Here is a 24,000-nt window from a genome sequence, read left to right as displayed (position 1 = left end):
GCATTATCTTTGTGGACAGAAAGTCTCTTAATTACATTTTAGATTAAATTAAAGTTGCACATTGCTTCAGGTTCTTGTTTTTTTTTTTTTCTTTTATAGTGAAAAGTGAATTCCTTGACATTACTCCGTTTTTTTTTTTTTTTTTTTTTTTTTTTTTTGCCAAAACATTTGACAAGGACTGAAATGCTCATTCTCTTGGTTTGATGTTGGTTATATAATAGTGAAATTGTAGTATGGTTTAAGTTTGCATGATGATGAATGCGCTTCTGGGAATAGTGCTTCTGTCCTTGGAAGGCTGCCTGCTTTTTAAACAGCTCTTCTAGTCTCTAAGTTGGATTGCAAGCACACTCTTGAGGATATATATTCATGTTTAAATAGTTACTATTTAATGCTATCTTGATTACTTCATTAATATTAACAATAAGAAAGATTTTAATAACATAAAGTAATTGAACAGTTTTTTGTGTGTAGTATTCATTTATTACTACAGTTCGAGCACAACTTTATTTAATATGTACAGTATGTAATTTAAATAATAAACTTAATGACAACTTATAATAATGTAGTCATGCTATTAAAATAATATTGCAGTTCAATATTTTTTTAGTTGTGTATTATTAAAATATGGTTTTAAATGGAGGTGAATATATAACCCCTATTGTGTTCAACAGTGTGACAGTTTTCAAAACAAATTTTAATTGTTTATGAAGAATACATTAATAAAATACAAATAATATTTATTGATCATGTTCTCCCCGTTTTGTATTTCAAATACGTATTTTAAGTACAAAATAGTATTTTGTATTTTGTGTTTGAAAAGGTTTATGAAAATGGTTTAATATTTTTTGTATCAAAATACTTTAGTGTCTTGTGTTTTTGTATTTTTAAAATACTGTAAAATACTTTGTAAGAAGTCTAGTAGTGTTTTCTTTTCTCGGTTACTTGCCAAGGCTAGAATAGAAAATTAATTAATAATGAAAAAGTTGATCAATGCTTGGATTATGGATGGAAATTATGCATCACATATAAAGAAAATAACAGACAAATAGCAGATAGGGTAGATTTGCAGGGGTACATTTGGGAGCAAGTCAAAATAAGTCAAGAAAATAGGACAAACAACATAAAGTCTTAGTGGCGATACCTACAAAACTTCCTTGGCTCTTTTAAATGCCAGTAGCTGATCTGCAGATGCTCTTTATATGTTTTTTAATGACAAACTTGAACATAGTAAGTCATTATGAGACAAAAATATTTAATATTACTGCAGTCTACAGAGTGGTCAAAACCATCTTACTCAGCTTTTATGGAAGCAAAAACAGATCTAGTGTATTATATTGTGTATTGAAGAGGAAAAAAAAACATGAGTAGTAGATTTCACAAATCTTGATTTTACGTGTTTACAGATTTAATTAGCAAAAAAACAACTAAATTTAACAAATTGGATGAACAAAAATGTTAAATAACCTTTTCATATGTCACGTTTTAAAATATAAGACTGTTAAGAGATGGTGACTGCTTTTACAATAGATAGAGATTTAGTAGTATATTCCAACTCATGATCTGCATTAGATGTTTTTACAGTGAGATCATCTTCAAGACAGGACTTTCTGTATGAAATCAGTTCAAACTCTATATTAAAATCAAAAAGAAACACACGTTACATTTTTATGAATACTTCCTCATGTACAGAAGTGAATGAGATGCAGAGAAGGCATTGATCGAATAGGCTCATTGATGGAAGGTTTGCAAAGTAATGTCATGCTCTCTTGAAAAAGTAGTTTGTACTCATTTTAAAACACAGTATTTTATTTTGATACTTGTTGTTGCTGCTGTATTTCGTAATTTATTCCGATACACTTAAAATGGAGGTATTTGGTATTTTATTTTAAAATACATTTCAGTGTTTTTTTGCCCATCCCTGTGTGTTTCCTCTGGGTGCTACTGTTTCTACCACAAGTCCAAAGACATGTGGTAGAGGTGAATTGGGTAAGATAAAATTGTCCATAGTGTATGAGTGTGAACGAGAGTGTATGGGTGTTTCCCAGTGAGGGGTTGCATGCTGGAAAAGTTGGCGGTTCATTCCGCTGTGGTGACCCTTGATTAATGATAAAGAAAATTAATGAATGAATACATTTATTTGTTATATTACTACATAATATTTATATATAGAAAAAACATTAACAAAATGTTTTATTTAACAATAAAAAAACATATATATATATATATATATATATATATATATATATATATATATATATATATATATATATATATATAATGCATATAATATGCATATAATATACATATATATGTTTATATTTAACATATATATGTATTTATATATATATATATATATATATATATATATATATATATATATATATAAATTATATATTAGTATGCTTTTTATATACAATGTTATTTATAATTTATATTATTATATTATATATTATAATTTATATTATATTATTATTATATTATTTATAAATAAATAAATAAATACAATCTTGGACAACTGACAATTGTAAACACTGTGAAACTGATCAATTATATTAATTTTAACACTAAAATCAAAACTATCCACGAATGCATCTTGAACCACTGTCTTTAAGTAAAATATATGTTTTTTTTATATATATATATATATAATGTAATATCATAAAAATGTAAATGTAAAAAACATGGTACAGAATTACTATTTTAAGTAGAGACACCTGAGAAGATTTGTTCACTCTGGTGTTACATTACCACTTTCCAGTGACAGTTTACCCCCTTCAGCAGCCGTTATTTCCAACCACATTTGACGTTCAACACAATTACAGTTTCAAAACCATCCACCCCAGCCTCCCTCGCTAATTAACTAATTGATTTGCGCTCGTTCATCCGTTCCATTTTTTTTCTTCTCCTAAAGAAGACTGCTGTTCAGGCCAGCTGGTGGAGGCCAAGGTGAAATATGGGCTAACGTGACTTTGACTAATAGCTTGGAGGAAGAAAGATGGCCCTGGCGCTCCTGACGCCGCAGATCTTTCTGGAGGTCAGTCCTGGAGCGGCCCTGATTAGAAACTTTCCAAACCAGTCACAGCGCGTTTCTAAACAGGAAAGAATGGACTGGAAATTAACATAATAAGCTCAAAAATAAAGGATCTCAACACTTGAGCATTTTACAGCTCCTAGAGCTAAATAGTTTCACCGTTTTGGAATCCATTCAGCCACTCTCTGCGTCTGGCGGGAGCATTTTTAGCTTTGCTTAGTATAGATCATTGAATCAGATTAGACCATTAGCATCTTGCTTTAAAAGAGTTTTGATAGTTTTCTTTATTTCTATCATAGTTCCTATTTAAAATTTGACTCTTCTCTACTTTGTATACTAAGTGATCGAAAACAAAAAGTAGCTTTTTTCTAGGTCAATGTGAAACTTTACTCTCATTCTGGCATCAAGAGACTTTGTGGCCATACCATGGCTACAGCAGGCACAACGATATTACACAGAACCTGAAAATAGAAAAGACTACAGAATACACATGTAACTCATATTGACCTTATTCTAAAATACGGATGTGCGCTCGTTTTTGCCTCAGTTTTAGAACGTCCGATTCAGTTGCCTATGGGGGAAACTACTAGGAATAATAAATGGGAGAAAACTGTCAAACTACTTGCTCTACAAACAAGTTAGTCCATGACTTTACAGACAAAGCAGAATAATATAATAAGAAAATTTTCACATCTTTTTTCACATCTAAAAATGAATAGAAGTGGATGAGACCAGAGGTCTCAAGCCAAAGAGATTCAAATAGTTGCACCCGCTCGTACGTAAATAGTTTAAAATTGGAAAATGACCAATAATGGTCAATATGGCCGATTTATCGAAGTAAGCCCTGCCTTCTAGTAAAATAGCCAATCATCAATTGCTGTTGACTAACAATCCTCCGGGGAAGAGGCTTGGTGCAAACTTGTGTTCTTTATATCGGTTTCTTCATTGTTATGAACCGATGTTTGGGTTGGTAAACATTGTAATCTCAGTGAACGCTTGCCTCACAGACCAACCCACTGTATCTACAAAAAACTTGAAATATCTTCGTTAAAGCACACCACCTGCACTTGAAAACAAATGCTTTCTGGTTTTGTTATCTGAATTAAATAAACATAAGGTACACCTGGCCCTGTCTGACCTCATGAATTTCCGCCCATGGTATACAAACACATTACGGAAATCAATCAGAATTCCACAAACTTTTAAACAAATAGGCCACTGTGATTTTGGGATGAGGTTTTCCATCAAGTCGGAAATTACTTCAGAAAATATGAAGGAAAACTATTCGAAATCCTACAAACTTGTGATCAAAGAGGCCGGTGTCATTTTGGCAGAAGATTTGCCTTAAAGGCCAAGTTGGAAATGACTTCAGAACACCAGCGCAATCATTCATTCATTTATTTTCTTTTGGCTTAATTTCTATTTCAAAGGTCGCCACAGCGGAATGAACCACCAATTATTCCAGCATATGTTTTATGCAGCAGTTGCCCTTCCAGTCGCAACCCAGTACTGGGAAACACCCATACACACTCCTAGGGTGCTTTCACATCTAGACTTTTATTTCGGACCCTGGCGTGTTTCCTTCGTTATCGCAGTTTGTTTGGCATATGTGAACCAAGAAATCGTGCTTGAATCTGTGTCAAAACAATCCATATGAGAATGCCTGAGTGATATGGTCTCGGCTAGAGTGGATCGATTGTAATAAGATAGCAATAGGATCCATTAAGCTAACTAACCAGGCCTTACCACAGTATAATATGGCTATGTAATAGGCATATATGGCTAAATGAAGAGAGAATGATGATTAGGGCGGGATGTCATCACACCGGTAAATGTGAAAAGCATGCTGAGCTATTAACGAGAACGGTTATCCGTTATGAAACTTGACTAAACTAAAGTCTAGGTTTATCTGTTATTTTTCTCTCTATAATGTAAAGCCTATAATGCATAATTCTGTCCAATGGTTATGTATGAGAAATGTGTGTCTGTTGGTGTCACCATTCAAACTTAATGCTCAGCTTTTCGCTTATAATGTCTCATTGCTCATCATATCTTAAATTAAAATAAGGACGCATGACAGCAGAGCGGGTCTTTGAAAAACAATCAGTGGAACTTTAACAAATGTGAGGAGAGTTCACTCGCACATAACTTGTTTTAGCTAATTTGGTCCATTTAGAAACTTTGCTGTGTAAAAGCGAACAAAGTGCAACATTGTAATGATTTTAAACCCTGTTTGGGAACAAAACAATCAATCTACAGGTGTGAAAGCACCCTCACTTACACACACTATACACAATAGACTGATTTCACGCGGCCGCCATTTTCAAAAGCGAAATCGAGGCTGCGGTGGGAAGAAACCCGGAAGTATCATTGGGAGTTACATAAAAATGTCGTGTAACTGGCTATATATCTTATCAGCGAAGATAAAGTGACACAAATTTATCATTTCTCCGCCTTCCGTGTGACCCGAAGGTCCGTTCTAAATGAATGGTGAATTTCTCTACCGTCACAAATAAAGTTAACTAACTTAATGTTATATATGTTTTTTAAGCAGGAATATCATGCTAACTATAACGGCAGTACAAAGCAATATTCAGAATAGTTCAGACATATGGATACATATTAGATAAGTGAAGCAAAGCCACAGCAACAACTTGATTTTCCATAGTTAAATTAATTTGATAAAAGGCGCAAAACATTTTTACACTAGAAAACAGTGGGAATGTAACTGATTTGATGACGTGATGCAATATCTTTTTTAAATATGAGATCAAAGTTGCCAACTTTAACGCTCTCGATGATCGGAACTCTTTTTTTAAAAATGTTTAAGGAGATGCTAATGGCCTAATCTGATTCAATGATCTATGCTAAGCTAAAAGTGCTCCCAATGGATTAAAAAATGGTAAACTCATCCGTTTAACTGTAGGGAAGCTGTAAAATGAGCCCATTTCCCAAAAAAGTCTTTTACACCACAAGGCCTAAGCAGCCATTTTGACAGCCGGATCACAATAGAGGTGATTGGAAAAAGACTCTTAATGTATTTTTTTGTAATTAAATCTCCGGTTTCACCTTAGAAATCGATATGAAGTGCTGTCATAAACCACAGCTATTGAGCAGGACGCGGAGAGTAAGTGGTTGGCCATAAAATGGATTAATAAGTATTCGCATTAGGGCGAAGACATTTCCGTGCTCCGCATTACAGTTGTTTGCAGGAGGTTTCTTAGAAAATGGCATAAACATTAAAGTTAGTAGACCTTTATATGCTGGCGGTAGCGGCGCTTGTAAACCGTGTTTTATTGAAAAGGTCAATTGAGTTTTTCTGCAACTCAGAGTGTGAAATACAGCTGGGAAAAATGATGATTTAGACTTGCATCTGTTTGCTGTAAAGCTTTGTTGCTTAAAGTTTTCGACTTTTTTCCTTAAGACCCGATTTTAACCTCATTCTGTTATGCATAAATCCAGCATTTCTGTGACTTTTGTGCATACATTGTGGATTATGGATCCATGGATAATAAATGTAAAGTAGTTATTAATTATATTATATATTTATTCATTCATTTTGGAAATGGATATAATGAGATAAGTATAAATGTAAAGAATTTAAAAACAGCAGAAATTCATATATATATATATATATATATATATATATATATATATATATATATATATATATATATATATATATATATTGTCACCGGTGGAAGGCGTGCGTGCCTTAGTGTCCCTTCAGTGACGATATACAGCCAGGGATAATGGTATTGAAGGCATAATCATGTATATAAAAAAGAAAATCCAAGAGTCTTAAAATCTTTGATATCAAAAACTTTCCTCTGCCATTCATTCATATCTGCAGCTGACGTCAGAACAGCAGAAATTATTACTAATTCACAAACGTCATTTTAGAGCTAGTATTGGAATGATTCTCTTGCGTAATGTCTAAAATGTTGAGAAAACAGGTGATTTTCACAGTTTAAGATTATAAGATGAACGGCATGAAATGGCATCAGTGTACAGAGATTTCCCAGTATTTCTCTGTTGCAATCATTAGATTACAATAATTAACCCCGTACAAGCCAAAACAACCAATCACTACAAGAATACTCTTGTGTTTGCAATAAGAAAAAATGCTAAGTACATGCGGGTATTTCTTTCTTTTGACTTGTTAGAAACAGATGGGTGTTTCCAGTTTTAAGACTAAGATTAGTCCCATCTCACATTCAACACGCTACAATTTACGGCATCATGATGGGGATGGCATGGAAAAAAATCACTAATTAATGTTTTAAAAAAAACAATTTAAATTGAAATGTAATCAGCAACAAGACACATGGATGATAATAAAATCATTCTGAATTTTGTACAATTAAGAAATAAATGCAAAAATCATAGTCAATAACTGTACAAAATAGATTACATTATTTAAATAAATAAAAAACATAATATGTTATGGCTGATATTGGCGCTAATCATTTATATTAAGAATGTCTATTGCTCTTTTACCATATAATATAATATAATATTATATATATATATATATATATATATATATATATATATATATATATATATATATATATATCATTAATTATTATTATTATGTTTATTATTATTACTACTACTACTACTTTTTAAATAAATACAAAACAAAATGTTAATACTGTAAATGAATGACATTAGAATTATACTCTTATTTCCAAAAATGTTATGGCTGATAATGCTAAAAATGGATCGTAATAACAGTCTACTACACTCTATACTAATATTACAACAACAACAAAAAAAGAAATATGAGACACTTTAGAAGTCACAAGTGAATTTAAGCATCCCAACGCCTTAATGTACATTGTGCAAAGTAAGGATTGATTTAAAAGTCTTTTGTGGTTTTTACCTATAATAAAGCAACTCCATTAAAGCAAGCATTGCTCATCATCCAGTCTATTGTCTGCATTCTGCAAGCCGGTGATGAATGTTATCAGACTGCAGTGTGAAGTGTGTGACAGGAGCAAAAATGGTCGGCGGTGACTATTATCTCCTCTTACTCCAGCGCATGCAGTGTTATATTTAAGCACACAGGCCTTCTCGCTGCTTTATTTTCTGCCATCTTTTTTGGCTCCACCACTGTGAGCTCATCAGGTCCCGTCAGCAGGAGGCGAGGGGAATTTGGCTTTCGGGCTGGAATATTGCAGCGAGGCCGCTGTTGGAGCTGACGCTTGTCATGTGCTTTCTGATTATGAGTTTTTGCTCAATCACTTTTCCTGCTGTTTTGAGGCTACAATACAAATATAAATGTCATGAAGGCTTTAAGTCAATGTTGCTTTGTTCTTATGTTGATCTAGAGGAATGTTTTGGGTTTATGGTTTGATTGAGTTTTTTATTGTTCTGGTAAAAAAGAACAAAGTTGTATTGAGGCTGTGAAGACCATACCTTAGTTCATTCACTTTAAAACATGCAGGGCTTTACACAATTCCTTCATGTTGTCACAACATAAATTAAGTTAACTTAATTACTAGACTAGATTACTTAATAACTAAATATATTGTGTTTTTCCTCTTGGTGCGGTTCGTTTGGGCAAAATCAAAAGCAGACCAAAAAAGCATAACGAGACCTTCTTCAAGAGGTGGTCTCTGTACACTTTCAAATAAACCCTGGAGCGGTTTGTTTGTGGTGAGAACATGATCCAAATTAAAACAGACCCAACCGCAAAAAGTACTGCACTTTTCTGGACTAATCCAGCTGCCGTAGTCTGATGTGCTGTGCAAAAAAAAAATTGTTGAAAGCACTTTACCAACAAATTTAAACGGAGAGAGAAGGGAAAACATTTTAGCTAAATTAATTCATGCCTGCTCCTGAAGTTACTCGCGATGCACCTTTACCATTTGCAATGCATTAAAACTTTGGTTTCCAGCTGCAACCGCGCCTCAATCTCGAAATGTATAGTGTGTCTATGTATACAAACTATATAGTATACTGGGACCAAGGATACAATCAGCCAGCGCAGTCGTACCTCCATAGTAGGATAAATCAACATTTTGTGTCTGCTGGTTTGTTTACTTGCGGGAGTTCCATTGGCATTTTCCCACACACTAATTCTGACCAAACGAAAAGCAGTTTAGTAAATGCAATCAATAACATCTGGCCAATGAGTAATGTGGATTTTGTCACATGACTGCGTTTTGGTTCTTTCAACTGACTCGGACCACAGCAATCAGTATGTTGTAAAAAGGACCCAAAAATGCCAGAAAAGTGCTACAATGGATTATTTGTTGCCCTTGGTCTCCACCAAATTAACCGAACCACAGATGTGGAAAAGGGTCATAAAACACCAAAACACATTTTTTTGAGATGTTGACAGACATATATACAGTATATACATTTTTCTTTTTTGAATATTTCCCAAATTATATTTAACAGAGCAAGGAAATTTTTACAGTACGTCTGAAAATATTTTTATTTTTTTTTTATTTGTTTTTTTTTAGGTAGAATAAAAGCAGTTTTTACTTTTTTATGAACCACTTTAAGGACAAAACTATTTGCTCCTTTAAGCTGATTTTTTTTTATAGTTTACAGAACTAACCATCGTTATACAATAATTTGCCTAATTACTAAGTTGCCTAATTACCTAATTGCTAAGCTTACAGTACTATCACTAGAATATTATATACTCCATCCATATATCCTCCATCTTCACACAGCTCTCTGATCAGCTACAAATGCTGCTCTCCGAATCACTGTCTATCTCCCCTTCGTCTGTGTTTGTGTTGCCGGTGTGAAAATTGTAATGAAATAGTAAGGTGTGTACCTAATAAAGTGGCCGCTGTATACTGCACATAAAGTCAATACAAATACAATAAAAACAATTATTTCTTGAAACAAAATTGTTAATTACCTGTGGCTCAATGCTTTAAACTGTCTTGAAAAGCATACTCAGAAACACAATCCTGTGTTTTTAACTTCTTCTTTATATCAACAATACATCATATTATTCAATATATCACATTAATGTTCAATATATTATATTATTTTTCAACATTAATTATTCATACAAATCAATGCAAAAATAGATCAGTATAAACTGTACATTTTTAGGATAAAATAGTAATAAAAACATTAAAAATCAGTATATTAAACACTGTTCAGATGTTGTATTTCAGAACATTTGTCAGGTTTTTGTCCTTAAACTGCTGCTGTGTGGACTAGTTTCTTACTCATCGAAACTTTTGACAATTGCAGGCTCTGAAATGACTAAAATAATTCACCATTGTAATTATGGAACCTGTCTCCAACTAGTTTAGCTGTGAGGCTCCTTAAAAATAATGAATCAGCCAATCAGAATCTAGCATTTAACAGCCCTCAAGTATAAGAGTCATTAAAGTTACGCTGCAATAATGCTGTTTATATAATGCATATAACCTCTGGCTTTTTGCTATGCTACCTTCAGGCTGTTTCCAATTTATTAGTTTGCTGAAACTTTGGGGAATTTAAAATACATTGACAGAATTTGCTGCAGTAACCAGAATTTTACCTTAAAAACACCCTGTCAAAACAGACAGAGGCAGCCATAAATACATAATAATCCCATCTGTTAAAACAAGCATGAAAAAGCCAATGTTAGTAGGATCCTCAACCTTTGAAACTGCAACAGATGCTCTCTCCTGAGAGGAAGAGACCGCCCTAGAAAAGCAGTCTTCCTCCTCTTTAGTTTCCGCTTCTGTCCGTCCAGCTTTATTTGATAGTTATTCAATGTCTCGCTTGTTTGCACCACATCTGCCTGCTGCCACCCCCTCCAAATCAATAGCGAGAAACTGTGTCTTGTAGATGATTAAAGCGAGTTGCAGACTGCAGATATGTCATCCTTGAAAAGCCAGATCACTCTTCGCCTGCAATACAGTAGCGCAATGTTTTCTTGATTAATTGCTTGTCTGAAATTGTCAATAGGCATCATTATTTGCCATTATTACGTTCATCTGCTTCGCACATCAGGTGCTGATTTAAGCTGTCCCGCAAGACACACTGGGACCTGCATCAGTTCAATCATTGGCTTGATGATATGGAAATTTCATCATGTTTTTAGTATCTGTGCTTTTATTTCTTAAGGACAACTTCAAATGGCATTCGCAATGCCTTCAACATTTGTAGTGTGATGTATTTTTAGGGAGCTGCCTGCAGAGATGTCGTTATAGGACATAATCTCTTTTTGAAGGCTTTTCTGAAATGCTAAAGTAGAAAAATGTAAGGTTTTTACTGAAGGTTGGGTTGTAAATAAAAAGGTCAATTATTTTTTCTAAAAAAAATTATGTGCTCAGTGTTTTTAATGCTATTTAGAATATTGAAAATTGGTTTACCTATATGCTAATGTATGGTGTCATTAAAATAGGATTTTAGAGATTGTTTACTGTACAGCGTCATTGCTTTAAGAAATGTAGTCCTACCTTAGCAAATGCTATTTATTGAAAAAAATAGCTGTGATTAGGCTGAAAAAAATGTAATTACTGTTCCAAGAAAGAGCTTAGCAACATGCTAATGCCAGGCTGTTGAAATATCAGTTGTAAGGTTAAGCTTTGATTATACAAGCTGAAAAGAAATCTCATTTAAGAGCCAAGAATGTCATTATATTACTACTCTAAAGCATTTTTATATTAAAATATATAATTATTGCTCTGGCTGAAAAGAAAGCTGAAAATATTTTCTGTTATAAACATGCTGTATTCTTTAGGTTCAAGGTTGAGTTGTTGTTGTGAAAGCAGAAAGGAAAACTCTTTAGAGGCAAATAATAGAGTAACATTGCTGTTCCAAAGGGCAAAAAAGCAAAAAAACAAACAAACCATATAAACAAATTAGCTTAGCAACATATTAGCGTCAAACTACTGAAATATTTTTAAATAATTTTTTGGCTAGATGTATAGGCAAAAATTATATCACATAAATGTATATGTATATTGGTCCCTTGCAATAATGTGGGTCACTTTTCGTTGCCTCGCTGTTTCGCAGTTTTTTTCATGCAATTTGACATGCCTTTTCTCTACAGCGCATTGTGTTCTGTGTCCTGATTGGCTGTAGACCATTGTCAATCAATCTCCTTTTTGCCGTGTCTCCAGAATGCATTCAGCTTGCCAAATTTACATAAATCTTTGATCAGTATGAATTAGGCATGGGACAATAAACTTCATTGTATATCGCAAAAAGTTGGAAAAGCAAGGTTTGAAAACCGGCAAAGTTCTTAGTTATACCATTCCTAAGGTATAAGTTTTTTATTTTTTCAAAAAATGTTTTTCACAACTATTTTATTTTGTTTTTTTACGACAATGATATCTTCAGCAGAAAAGGAACCTCTACATCAGAAGCTACTGGTTCAACATATATTAAATGTTTCCTAAAATAAAATATATTGTGTTTAATGAGGGGAAAAGGTTGTTGTTTTTTACGCAGATATTTAAAAAGAACTTATTTTGGAGCAGTAATCACAATACCGTGATACTGTGAAACTGTGATATTTTTATCCAGGGTTATCATACTATCAGAATCTTATACCGGCCCATGCCTTGTGTGAATCTAAAGTGCTGAACTGTATGTTTGCAAGCTTTCTTCCCACAATGTCGAAAAAATATTCTGCACTGTCAAATGCTAACCATCGCACAAAAAGTTGTACTCCTGGACATGCTAATAAAGTTAGAAGTTACTTGGCTGTAGGGTGTCATTACAGAATAAATAAACAAAGAACAAATGGTTTTGATCTTTGCTTTTATTTTATAATACTGGACTTATTTTTCTACAAAGGGTTTGAACAAGAGAGAAAAGTGTGAAAATGTGAATGTCTGTCTGAGAAAACTGTATAAAGTGTGTAGTGAGGGGTTTTACAGCCTTTAAACATGGATTTTGCCAGTTGTGGGTTTTTAGAATGTAACTCCATAGAATAACGAGGGACCACTAAATATATTACCTTCTACATACAATTAATTTGTTTATTATTTTGTTAAACCTAGTATTTTTTGGTTGTTGCTAGAGAGGATACGTTTGCCGCCGGAAGTTAACGAGAATTATTTTTATTATTTATTAAATTTCTCATTTGTTTTATTTTATTAACGTCTACCCCCACCCCAACCCTAAACCCAACCGTCACAGTAATGTAAAAACAGTTGTTGTACCGAGTATTAGTTATGTTATCTATTAAATAACCCAATAAAATTTATTTTTGAACGCCTACCCCCAACCCATCCCTAAACCCAACCCTCACAGTACTGTAAAAATATAAATTATTGTTATACAGTGTTATAAAAAAATGCTGCTTTATTAATGTGCATAGCGCACTTCCGGCCGGCCGCATATCCGATCTAGACTTTACCGTATTTTTTTTCCCCACTGTTAGCTTAGCAACATGCTAAGTTCATACTATTAAAAAATAAGGGTCACACTTTACAATAAGGTTCATTAGTTAATGTTAATTAATGCATTTGCTAAGATAAACAAACAATGAACAATACATTTACTACTGTATTTGTTCATGTTAGTTAACGTTACTTAATGAAAATACAGTTGTTCATTGTTAGTTCATGTTAACTCATGGTGCATTAACTAATGTTAACAAGCATGGACTTGGATGTTAATAATGCATTAGTAAATGTTCAATTTTGATTAATAACTGCTGTACATGTGTTGTTCATGATTAGTTCATGTTAGTAAAAGCATTAACTAATGAACCTTATTGTAAAGTGTTACCAAAATAAGTTTTACATCAAGTTTTGTCTACAAAAGTAGAAAAACATATTACAGACCCAGCAGGCACACAACGTCATAAGACATTAATATAGACATTTATAAGACATTAATATATGAATAAAGCTGTAACATCATTAGACGTTGATATTTGATTGATTTTAGCTTGGACGTTGAACATTGATGTCAGCTTGACGTTGGGTCCTGACGTCAACCCAATTTTACTTTTCAAACAAAATGCAATGTTCCTACAACGTGGGGGTACAACGTCAATCTGACGTCATGTTGACAACCTGTGGCTGTTGGGGAAGCAAATAATAATGGCATTACATTTTACTTTTTGTTTATATAAAAGCTGATTATTTTGTTGCATTAGTGTAGCATCATGCTAACAGCAAGCTATTGAAAAATCTAAATCAATTTTTGGCTACACTGTAAACGATTTCTTGTTAAATTAACAGTAAGTTACTGGCAACAATTATCCAGTAGCTGCTGTATTTCATAAAACAGTAACATTACTGTAATACTAATTACATTAGTATTAGATTTACTGTAAAATGTAATACATCATTTTACTGTTTTCTTTTTTTACTGTAACAACAATTACAGTAGTGATACACATACTGCAAAACTGAAAACAGTATTTCACTGTACATTTTTATTCTGCAGAACTGCGGTATTTTAACGTTACTTTCATTATTACTGTATAGTATTTTACAGTTATTAAATGTTATTTTATTGTATTTAATAGTGCTACTTTATATTGAGCAAAACATTTTCAAAAATTGCACAAATATTATTTTAACTGTTCAAGAAATACAAGAAAAATAAAGAAATTGAAACTTTAACTTCACAATAAAAGTTTATTGTGTAAACCCTACTGAAACAGTAGCAATTATTCAATATAACAAAGCAACAGAACACTAATGAACAATTGATCATTAAAACCAGTCAACAATTAATGCATCAAAAAGTATTACAATTTTAAAAACAGGTGAAAATACTGCTACAAGACAGGAAATGATGAAGGTCAAATGATGTTGTGGAAAAGGGACAGTGAAAAAGGGCAGCAGCACTTCTGATGATCCTGCAAAAATGACAAGCAAAATCAATCACTGGAGAAAAAATTAATCATGCCTCAAATTATTTCATTCATTTAGAAACCAAACACCGTACTGCTGTTATATATATATATAAAACACTGTTTTTTATTGTTTTTGTTGGGGAAATAGTTTGTTGTCAATTTACAATTACACTAATGTTAATGGGGAAAAGATCAGTCAAGTCAACACTAGTCAAGTGTCCACACAGATATGTAAAAAATAAAGTCTCATCTTAACTTAATGTCTGACTCTGTATAACTTGAATATCTGATTCCATGACCACACTAGCGCTTCCACGGATTTAAGAGCGGTGAACACAGTTCATTCTGACCTTAAGAGGCTACATATTAAAAATAAATAAATAAATAAAATAATCTAATTTAATGTGAATAATGTTAATCAAGTACTTTTAACATGTGAAAATCCACTTCTAACTTACAGACAAGATTACGTTAGAGAACATGAAAGCCATGGGTGATTTTTCAAAAAAATAATGCTAATGATAAGTTACTGACATTTGGTTCGTATAAAACAAAGTAATCACTAAGCATTCATTTTTGGCAAAATCTGCCAAGAGGTGCAGCGACACGATCAAATGTGTTAAAGTTGAGCAGAGAACCGAAGAGTAGTCAAGCAGTCTACTTCATGAAAAGTTTGTGGTAATATTTTGCGGTCAATTCGTATTACTGTATTTCAATATGCAGTGATGGCCTGTCAGTGAGACAAATAAATATTATTACACCTCACGAGTGACATTGCCTCAAATTAAATCATCATGACGTTACTGTGCACAGCATCAGTAAAACGTTAAAAATTATTTAAATACCAAATTTTTTAAAACAGAAATCCTGAATGCATGATAATATGAAGATTTATTACTCACTGATGTCGAAGCACTTCCAGGTCGTCAGAGATGTAGACAGGACAGAATATGTGCCATCAAATGAGCTCTTGTGCAGCCTTTGCTGGACATCAAGGTGGTATGTTCACCCACACTGTAAATAAAAAAAAATCTGTTATTTTACATGTTTTTTTTTTCCCAGCAGCTAGGGTAATAGAGTCATTTGGTTAAGTCAAGTGGTTTAAAATCATTTTATTTATTAAATACTTGCTTACCCATATATAGATGTAAAAGTAACCAAAATAAATAATTTATTAAAATGTGAGGGATACTAAGCATGTTTGGTCTACAGAGAGAAGTAAACATTTACTTTAAGCATTGATCCTAATGAATCTATTTCTGAACTACATCCAACCTCGCCTCGGAAACAGCATTTTTGAGCATTTAGATCAGGGGTGCTCAACCCTGTTCCTGGAGATCTACCTTTCCACAGAGCTCACCTGCAACCTTGATCAAACACACCTGTCTTTATTTACCAAGTGCTCCTTCAGATACTATTTAGTTTGTTTAGTTGCGTTTGATCAGGGTTGGAGCTAAACTCTGCAGAAAGGTCGATCTCCAGGAACAGGGTTGAGCACCCCTGTTTAAGACAATGAAAAATAAGACATCTAGATGATATTTTATATTCAATCATTTGTTGTGAAATTTAACTTCTATTCAGTATATACATAAAATAAAATTAGAATAAGAATAAAAAAATAATACTCTATGCCAAATAAAATACTTCAGATCTAAATAAAGCAGGTGTTTTTTACCTAAAGGTTCCTTTCCTCCAGTTAGTTTAGTTGCAGATCCCTCCACATCTGTGCTTTATTTGGTTCTTGACTTAAGAGTATCTGGTGTCACATTCCAGGTCCATCACAATCTGAGCTAGAAAGACAATATGGCAAAAGACAAGACACATATAAATAAGTCTCAGTATAAAATATTTAAAAGGATAGTGTACTTTTCTGCCACCATTACTCCATGTGTTTTAAATCCATTTAAATTTCTGTTGAACACTAAAGCAGATATTTTGAAGAATGTTAGAACCCAGAAACTATTGACATCCATACTTGAACCAAATTTCTTTAAAAAAAATATGAGTTTGTGTTCAATGGAACAAAAAAAAATCTAACTATTTTGAAACAAGTGGAGGATGCCAAAGATGCCATTATTTTCATTTTTGGGTGAACTGTCCCTTTAATTCAAGTGTCACGCATTACTCATAAAAACTGATCTATTGCTTGAGGAAAACTAAATCAAGTACCTCCTGTGAGCAAGCAGAATCATTATGCCATTGTATTCAGCCAACTGAACCACCCGAGGCTCGAACCAGCAACCTTCTTGCTGTGAGGTGACAGCACTACCTACTGTGCCACTGCGTCGCTACTGGAAGAAGAAAAAGAGGTTGTACATGAAACTCCTCACAACAAATCTGTGAACAACTTGACATTTCAAAATCTAATCAAAATGAGGAAGACATCAACATTACCTTGAATAATCAAGAGAGGAGAGATTGGTAGCATCAGTTTTTCAACATCAATTGCTGTGGCTGCAAAAAAGATAAATATAATAAGAGTAAAATAATACTTAACATTTAATAATCTAAATCTATGGTACAACCATACAAATCTGTATGGGGTTCAAATAAATTTGTATACAAATCATTCCCTACACCTGAACACCAAAAATTAAATGTACAATTAATGACACACTAGCGTTATACAATAAGCTCATTAACCAGTGAGAAATAGACAATTAATATGAATTATGTTAATATTAACGTTAGCTTAAAAGACATAAACTGAATTTTATTATCAGCTCAATTTAATAAAACAGTTAGACTTGTTTCATTAATGAGTTTAGTGAATAACTAACTTACAGTTTACAAATTTAACCTTAATGATAACTTAGTCATAATGACCACATGAAGACCAGAGCTCACCTTAACGTTAAACGTTTAACTTTTCATGGTGACTTTGCCTTCATCTCAGTGTTGTGCTGAAATAGAGAATTCATTAATGCAGTTAACCCCAAGTAAAAGTTACGTTTTTTTCAGGTAACGTTACTATGGTCAAAAACTCACTCAAGATAAACTCACTGTACGTTATCTAATACCTCGCAAACACTACAAACACGGTCTGGCGTCGAATAACGTGACATAAGTACCTACAACTAACGTAACTTGGTTAATTATTTAAAATTACACACACACTACACGGAAAAATACACAAAACAATGATTTAACGAACAGAATTTGACTTTTAAAAACTTACCGAGGATGAATTCACTGGAGAAAAAGGCGACAGGTGGATTTCAAATTAGGATAGCCGTTGCTTGCCTGGTGAAGGTCGAATCGAGTCGGCTCGGTTCTATGAATCGGCTCCTTAGAACAGTAAAGAGTCGAATCCGCCTAAAACCGATTCCTTTTTGTATATTATTGTAAGACACAACAATGAATCATTACTATTTCGTTATACTGCTTGGTCACACACATTTATACACATATTGCTGAATGTGCTTGTGAACACATGTGATAAAATAATTCCCGAGCAAACGGTTCAATCCAATTCGGTGTCGTTTGAGTTCTGAACCGAACCAGTGCAAACGTGATATTGATAAAATAGAAATATTGTTTTTTTTTCTCACTTTACCAGCGAAAATATTACATATATCTGACTTTAACAATAAGAATAAGGTTCGCTTGAAGTGTTTTGAGAATTAATATTTTTTCTCCCAGAGTTCATTTTACACCAACAAGCAAATATAATGGCGGATGAGAAAAGCCAGATCATATCATAAATATTGCGTTTAATATGTTACGAAATGAAGTTTTAACAGTTTTTCATGCGAGAATGTAGTTCTTCCAAACTCAAATCTGTGGTTTGTTTTTAGATATCATGTCTAATTTTAAGTGTGCTTTGCCGATAGGGGAGATTCTGACCTCCAGGGGTTGACGGCGCTCCATCACTCATGTATCCGGCAAACCTCATGCTTTACTCGGCCTGGACATTATTGAGACATGCCCCTGTCTTCGATGACTAGATAATAAATGTGTTATGATATAAAGTTTTAACCGTTTTTCATGCGAGAATGTAGTTGTTTTAAACTCAAGTCTGTGGTTTATTTATTAAGATAGTGCGTATTTTAAAATATTGTTTTGAAAATGCGGAGATATGTGACCTCTACGGTGGCCCATATGGGTGCCCAATATTCTTGAATCCGTCTAAAGCAGGTTGGTCAAGCTGACTTTGAAATCATTTTGTGTGTTTAACAGTCTTTGGTTACGTGAATCAATTATTTTTGTTCCAATTTACGTTTTGGTTTAGCACAAAGTTATGTTTATTAAATAGTATTTAATATTTCCATGTTACCTTATAAAATGAAGGAGCAGTGCACCCAAAAATGGAAAACCAGGGGACAGTTTTGAATAGTCTGAAGAAACTGGTTAGGTTATTTACTTCACAAAATAATTTGTCTAAAAATAAATAAACATAATAATCATAATATATATATAGTGTGTGTGGAGTTGTTCTTGGTCATTTGCAGTACTGTATTTAGATACACAGTAACTGATTTTTCCCCAAAATTCATTATAAAATCTACAGTAACATACTGTTAACCATGTTCACAGTATAGAAAAGTTGAAAATACATTATTATACTGTGAAAACAACAATATATACAGTAACACACTGTACACAGCTTATACAGTAAAAAACTGTTGAGAAATGCAGTATAATACTGTGAAAACAACAGAAATCGTTTACAGTGTACAAAGAAATAAACTCATTAAAGTGGTTGAGTTTTGATTACTTCAGCAAAATGAATGAATAAACGAATGAATGAATGATAATGTCCAAAGACATGAATTGATTTTCTTTTTTTTTTTTGAGTGAGCATAATGTTGTTTGGAACGTTAGCTTAGCATCATGCTAACATTAAACACAATGCAGCTCTTTAGTTTTCGTAGCATAGTTTTTTTTAGCATCAGGCTCTGATATATGATACATGTTCTGTATTTTTGATTTGTGACTTCTGTGATTTCTCGTCCAGTTGCTGACATTCAGAAATCCTAAGGTCCCAATCTATAACCCCGGCAGCTGGTGTGTCCTCACCACCCATAATGCTCTCCTACCTGTTCGCCATTTTAATTATGCTAAGTGCTTAGCACGTCAACCTTCAGCCGCATGCAGAAAGATGTCACTTTTATAAATTGCACCCTCCCTCCTCTGTCACTGGTTCCTGTCACCGTTTTAATTAAACAGAGAGAAAGAGAGACTTATGGCCAGCAAGCAGATTTGATTGGGGTTTGAAGGCCGCAGGGGATTGAGACTAAAATGCCGTTTTGGACTGAAGAAAAAACATCAGCATTTGGACAATTCACACATACTGTGTTTTCAGCATCTGCCATCTGCATATAAGAGGTTTGTCAATCCTTTTGATAAACTCATTACATCTATTCAACAAATTTTTTAAAACAGCTGTTAAGTAGCAAGTTTCTAGCAGGATAACTGTAATACCCATGGTGCTACAGAAATTCTACCAATCAGAGTGCAGTAGCAATGTTAGAAACCATGTTCGACCGGACAAAACACTTTTACTATGGGACAAACAGGCATTATTCTGGGGCGATTTATTACTTGCTGCTTAACGAGTGAAAGGGTGTTAATGCGCCATTGCTTCTGAGTTAGATGAATACCAATATATTTACCTTTTAAAATTAATGTTTTTACATAGACCTATATTAATTTCGTAGGACTCCCGCGGATAATTTTGACCAATTTTTACAGCGGTTAAAATAACATCAGCTTATTTTATCAATGTAGTATTATCTTCTCAAATTTTGGATTGGGTTCTGCAAGTACAGGTCCCTAGTTCTGACGAGCAATCAAAACCAGCAGACAACTAGTGCACTGGACCAGTTGACATGTATTCAACCAATAACAAAAAAGTTAAATAGGCAAATAATAAATGCATAGCAATTTATTATTTATGTCCCATCATAATAGTTAGAATACATTAAATATGCAAAATTATACATATAAAATTATTCATTTGTTTATTTCATCTTTTTGGCTTAGACCCTTTATTAATCTGGGGTTGCCACAGCGGAATGAACAGCCAACTTATCCAATATATTTTTTACGCAGCGAAGAACGCATTTATGATTTAATATTATTATTGTTATTATTTTTATAGGCTGCAGTAATGTGCAACACATATTTATTAACTAACTCGTGGGGCGATTGTAAGACTATTGCTTGTCTTAATTTGACAAAGACGAGTTGATGCCAAACCAGCACTGATGCTGATTGCCTCTGTCCTGGATCTGCGTCATACACACTTCTGTTTATTTGCACAACTGGCGAAAGAAGCAGCAAAACAAAACTTTCTGAACTGTAAAAACAAGTTGGAACGTCAGGATTTTCTCTCCATCAGAGCATGCTTAGGTAGCACATAAACACAACTAATTGGCTATAGTTGTGATGATTTAGTGTACAGCCAACAAAGCATCTAAATAAATCAATTAAAACAAATCAGTATTTAAAATGCAATATTTAATGTGTCAGACACAAAATAAACATGTAATTTTTTTTTTTTTTAAATACCAGTTAGCGGTTATTTTTGGTAAATGAGCGGCGGTTGTCGGTTTGCAAAATTAACAAAATAAGCATCCCTAGTCTGAAGGGGTTAAACCAATTAAATTTAAAAAAATAATTGTTTTAATTTTTTATTCATTTTTGATAGTCATTACCAATTCAGGGGATTGCAGTATTTTCCTTCAATAATGCTGTTAATTTTTTATGTATTTCTTTGCTTCAAATCAAAATTTGTAATGTTATGATTTTCCTAATACAGTAGTTTGGTCTGACTTGATGCTTTAAAAAAGTTTAAAAGAAATGGGGAAAAAACTGCATTGTTCAGAGCCTGGGGTTATATTTTATTCATCTAACATTCATTCCACTTCATAAACTAACATTATAATAACGTGACCCAATAAATCATGCACAATAAACCCCAGACTAAATTTTGAATTAAAACTGTCAGTTTTGATCCCTCGTCGTCTGCTTGACATTCTTGACTGTTCTTCTTCACTTTCCTAAATATCAGCGCTCCCAATATCTCATTCCCGTCCTGTCACTGTTATCTGGTGTTCGATTCATTTTGGTCACCCTCTGTCTCTCAGGCTTGCTCTGTGTCTAATTCTCTTCTTCGGCTTGATATCTCCTGTACAGCGGCCAGCAGTTCCTCTCTCTCTCTCTGTGCTCGTGATGCTATCAGGCGTTTCCCATCAGTCCGCCGCACAGTGATGTCTGCTACAGTACATCCAGTTCCACAAACCAGAGGAAAAAGAGTCGGATGAAGAGGGAGAGATGGGAAAAAAAGAGTCTTGGAGTAAAATAATAGAGCTGGATGTAATGGAGCATGATGTTCCCTTAGAGCAAAGAGCCGTTTAAGTAGCATCAGAGCTTCTGTCCACTTCTAAGACTAGCAGGAGTCCAACTAAACTCACTTTTGATATTTTTTTGGGCAATATGTAACAGTGTTTGGGCAGTTTTGATTATAGCTCATGTTTAGGGGATTTACTTTTCAGAAATTGAGGATGAGTTTACAGGGTAAGTTTTCATTTCATCTGTCAAAATGACATTGCAGTAATATTATACTACAATGTTTTTAAATTAAATATTAAAGATCCTGTATGCAAGATTTTGATCCTTCTAAAGCATAAAATATTATAATTTATTTGCATATTTAAGAAATATGCTACAGTAAGTGACCATACTTCTGAAAAACAATGCTAAAGAAAATGAGCATTTCGTGTCGCAATCTCTGATTTTGTTTTGGTCTTTGTATCTCCACCTACTGACTGTTTACCCAATTATGTTATGACATCCTGGGTTACCTTGGCAGAAAACACAAGGCTTGATCACCAGGCATGCTTGCTTCTGTTATTGTCATCAACCTGGCAACCAGGGGTCCGTTCTTCGTACTTGGATTACTCAGTTAGCTGGATTTGGATATTGACGATTTGACACGATCCAGGATCGTTTCGTTCTTCAAAGCTGATCCGAGAGTTGTTGTCATAACAACAGTTCTGCTAGGTCAAACCTGATTGGGAGCAGGTTCAATTCATATAAACAGGATTAGATCGGATTAGTTCCACACAATTCCTTCATGTTGCTTAAGTTAACCTAATCATTTTTACAAATATAAGTGAATTGAATTTAAAACAATTAGGTTGTCTGTCCTAAACCGTAAGAATAGTGTTGTTTTAAATTATTTCAAGTATGTAGTTTTAAAAAGTTTTTTTTAAAGTGTAGCCTACATACATTAATGACCAATGGTGGAATGCAGCAAGGCACACCAAACATTTCCATAAGTGTCCTCCAAATGTATCCACCCTATTGATTTTATGTATAGTATAATTCAATTCATTTATTTACCAACTCACTGTTTCGTCATGACAGTTACTTTGAATCATCTCCTATTGTTACAAATAGTACAACTGTGATTGTGTCAAATATGAAGCAGTTGCATTAACCTTTAAAGTCTGTGTAAATACAAAATTCACAATGTTTATTTTGTGAGCGCACTTTGTTATTGTTAAAGGGCACTTATGGTGAAAAATCTACTTTTCAAGCTGTTTGGACAGAAGTATGTGTAGATATAGTGTATAGACCGTCATATTGGGGTAAAATAAATACACCCAGTCCTTTTTTTAATTTAACAACATAAAAACGGTGGACCAATTTTATCAGTTTTCAGACTGACCGCATTACGGTCCCCCGCCCACCGAATTGATTAACATGCTGCACGTATTAACATGTCCCGGTAGTCATGTGTATAATCATATCAACAAGACAGGACGTGCGCAAAGCAATTTACCTCAGCTTTATTGAGCTTTGCTACGTGTCAGAACAATTTTAAAAGAAGATGCTTCAATCCCGCTTTGTGGACGTTAAATCAGGTTTATTTTCTACATTAACAAAACAGATATCCAAACAGCAGTGAAGATTAACACGTATCCTGCACAACAAATACTCATTGGTAAAGTTCTTACTGTAGTATTTCTCGCAAATGCTACATGAGATCATCTTCGTTTAAGTCTGTCTGTTGTCTGATGCAGCCGAGGGAGGAGATTAAGGCACGCGGAAAGGCACATAGAATCAATAGGCGGGGAGGACTAGCCTCAAAGGCGCAGTACGACAATGCAGCCCCCCAGTGCAAAAATGTAGATAATAGAATCTTGTAAAAGGTATAATGAAAAAT

The 24,000-nt window shown here is 33.6% G+C and overlaps 1 protein-coding gene and 1 long non-coding RNA gene across 7 annotated transcripts in view; one reads left to right on the top strand and one right to left on the bottom strand.

Moving 5' to 3' along the window:
* The window catches only part of immp2l (inner mitochondrial membrane peptidase subunit 2), a 209,514-nt gene that overhangs the window by 55,292 nt on the left and 130,222 nt on the right, over positions 1-24,000 (top strand).
* On the bottom strand, positions 14,585-18,711 carry LOC147837696 (uncharacterized). Of its 2 annotated transcripts, none has more exons than XR_015526479.1 (7): positions 17,846-18,711; positions 17,673-17,728; positions 17,220-17,279; positions 16,995-17,116; positions 16,501-16,615; positions 15,728-15,839; positions 14,585-14,828 (listed from the first exon to the last, which is right to left on the bottom strand). It is a non-coding gene; the product is annotated as an uncharacterized LOC147837696 (long non-coding RNA). The 2 variants fall into 2 exon arrangements; XR_015526478.1 differs by having other exon boundaries at positions 18,004-18,711.

Source organism: Danio rerio, chromosome 25 (genome assembly GCF_052040795.2).
Source record: "Danio rerio strain M-AB ecotype USA chromosome 25, GRCz13ab, whole genome shotgun sequence".
Classification (NCBI taxonomy): Eukaryota; Metazoa; Chordata; class Actinopteri; order Cypriniformes; family Danionidae; genus Danio; species Danio rerio.
Note: the sequence above shows the minus strand (reverse complement) of the source record. Positions and strands in the feature narration are given on the sequence as shown.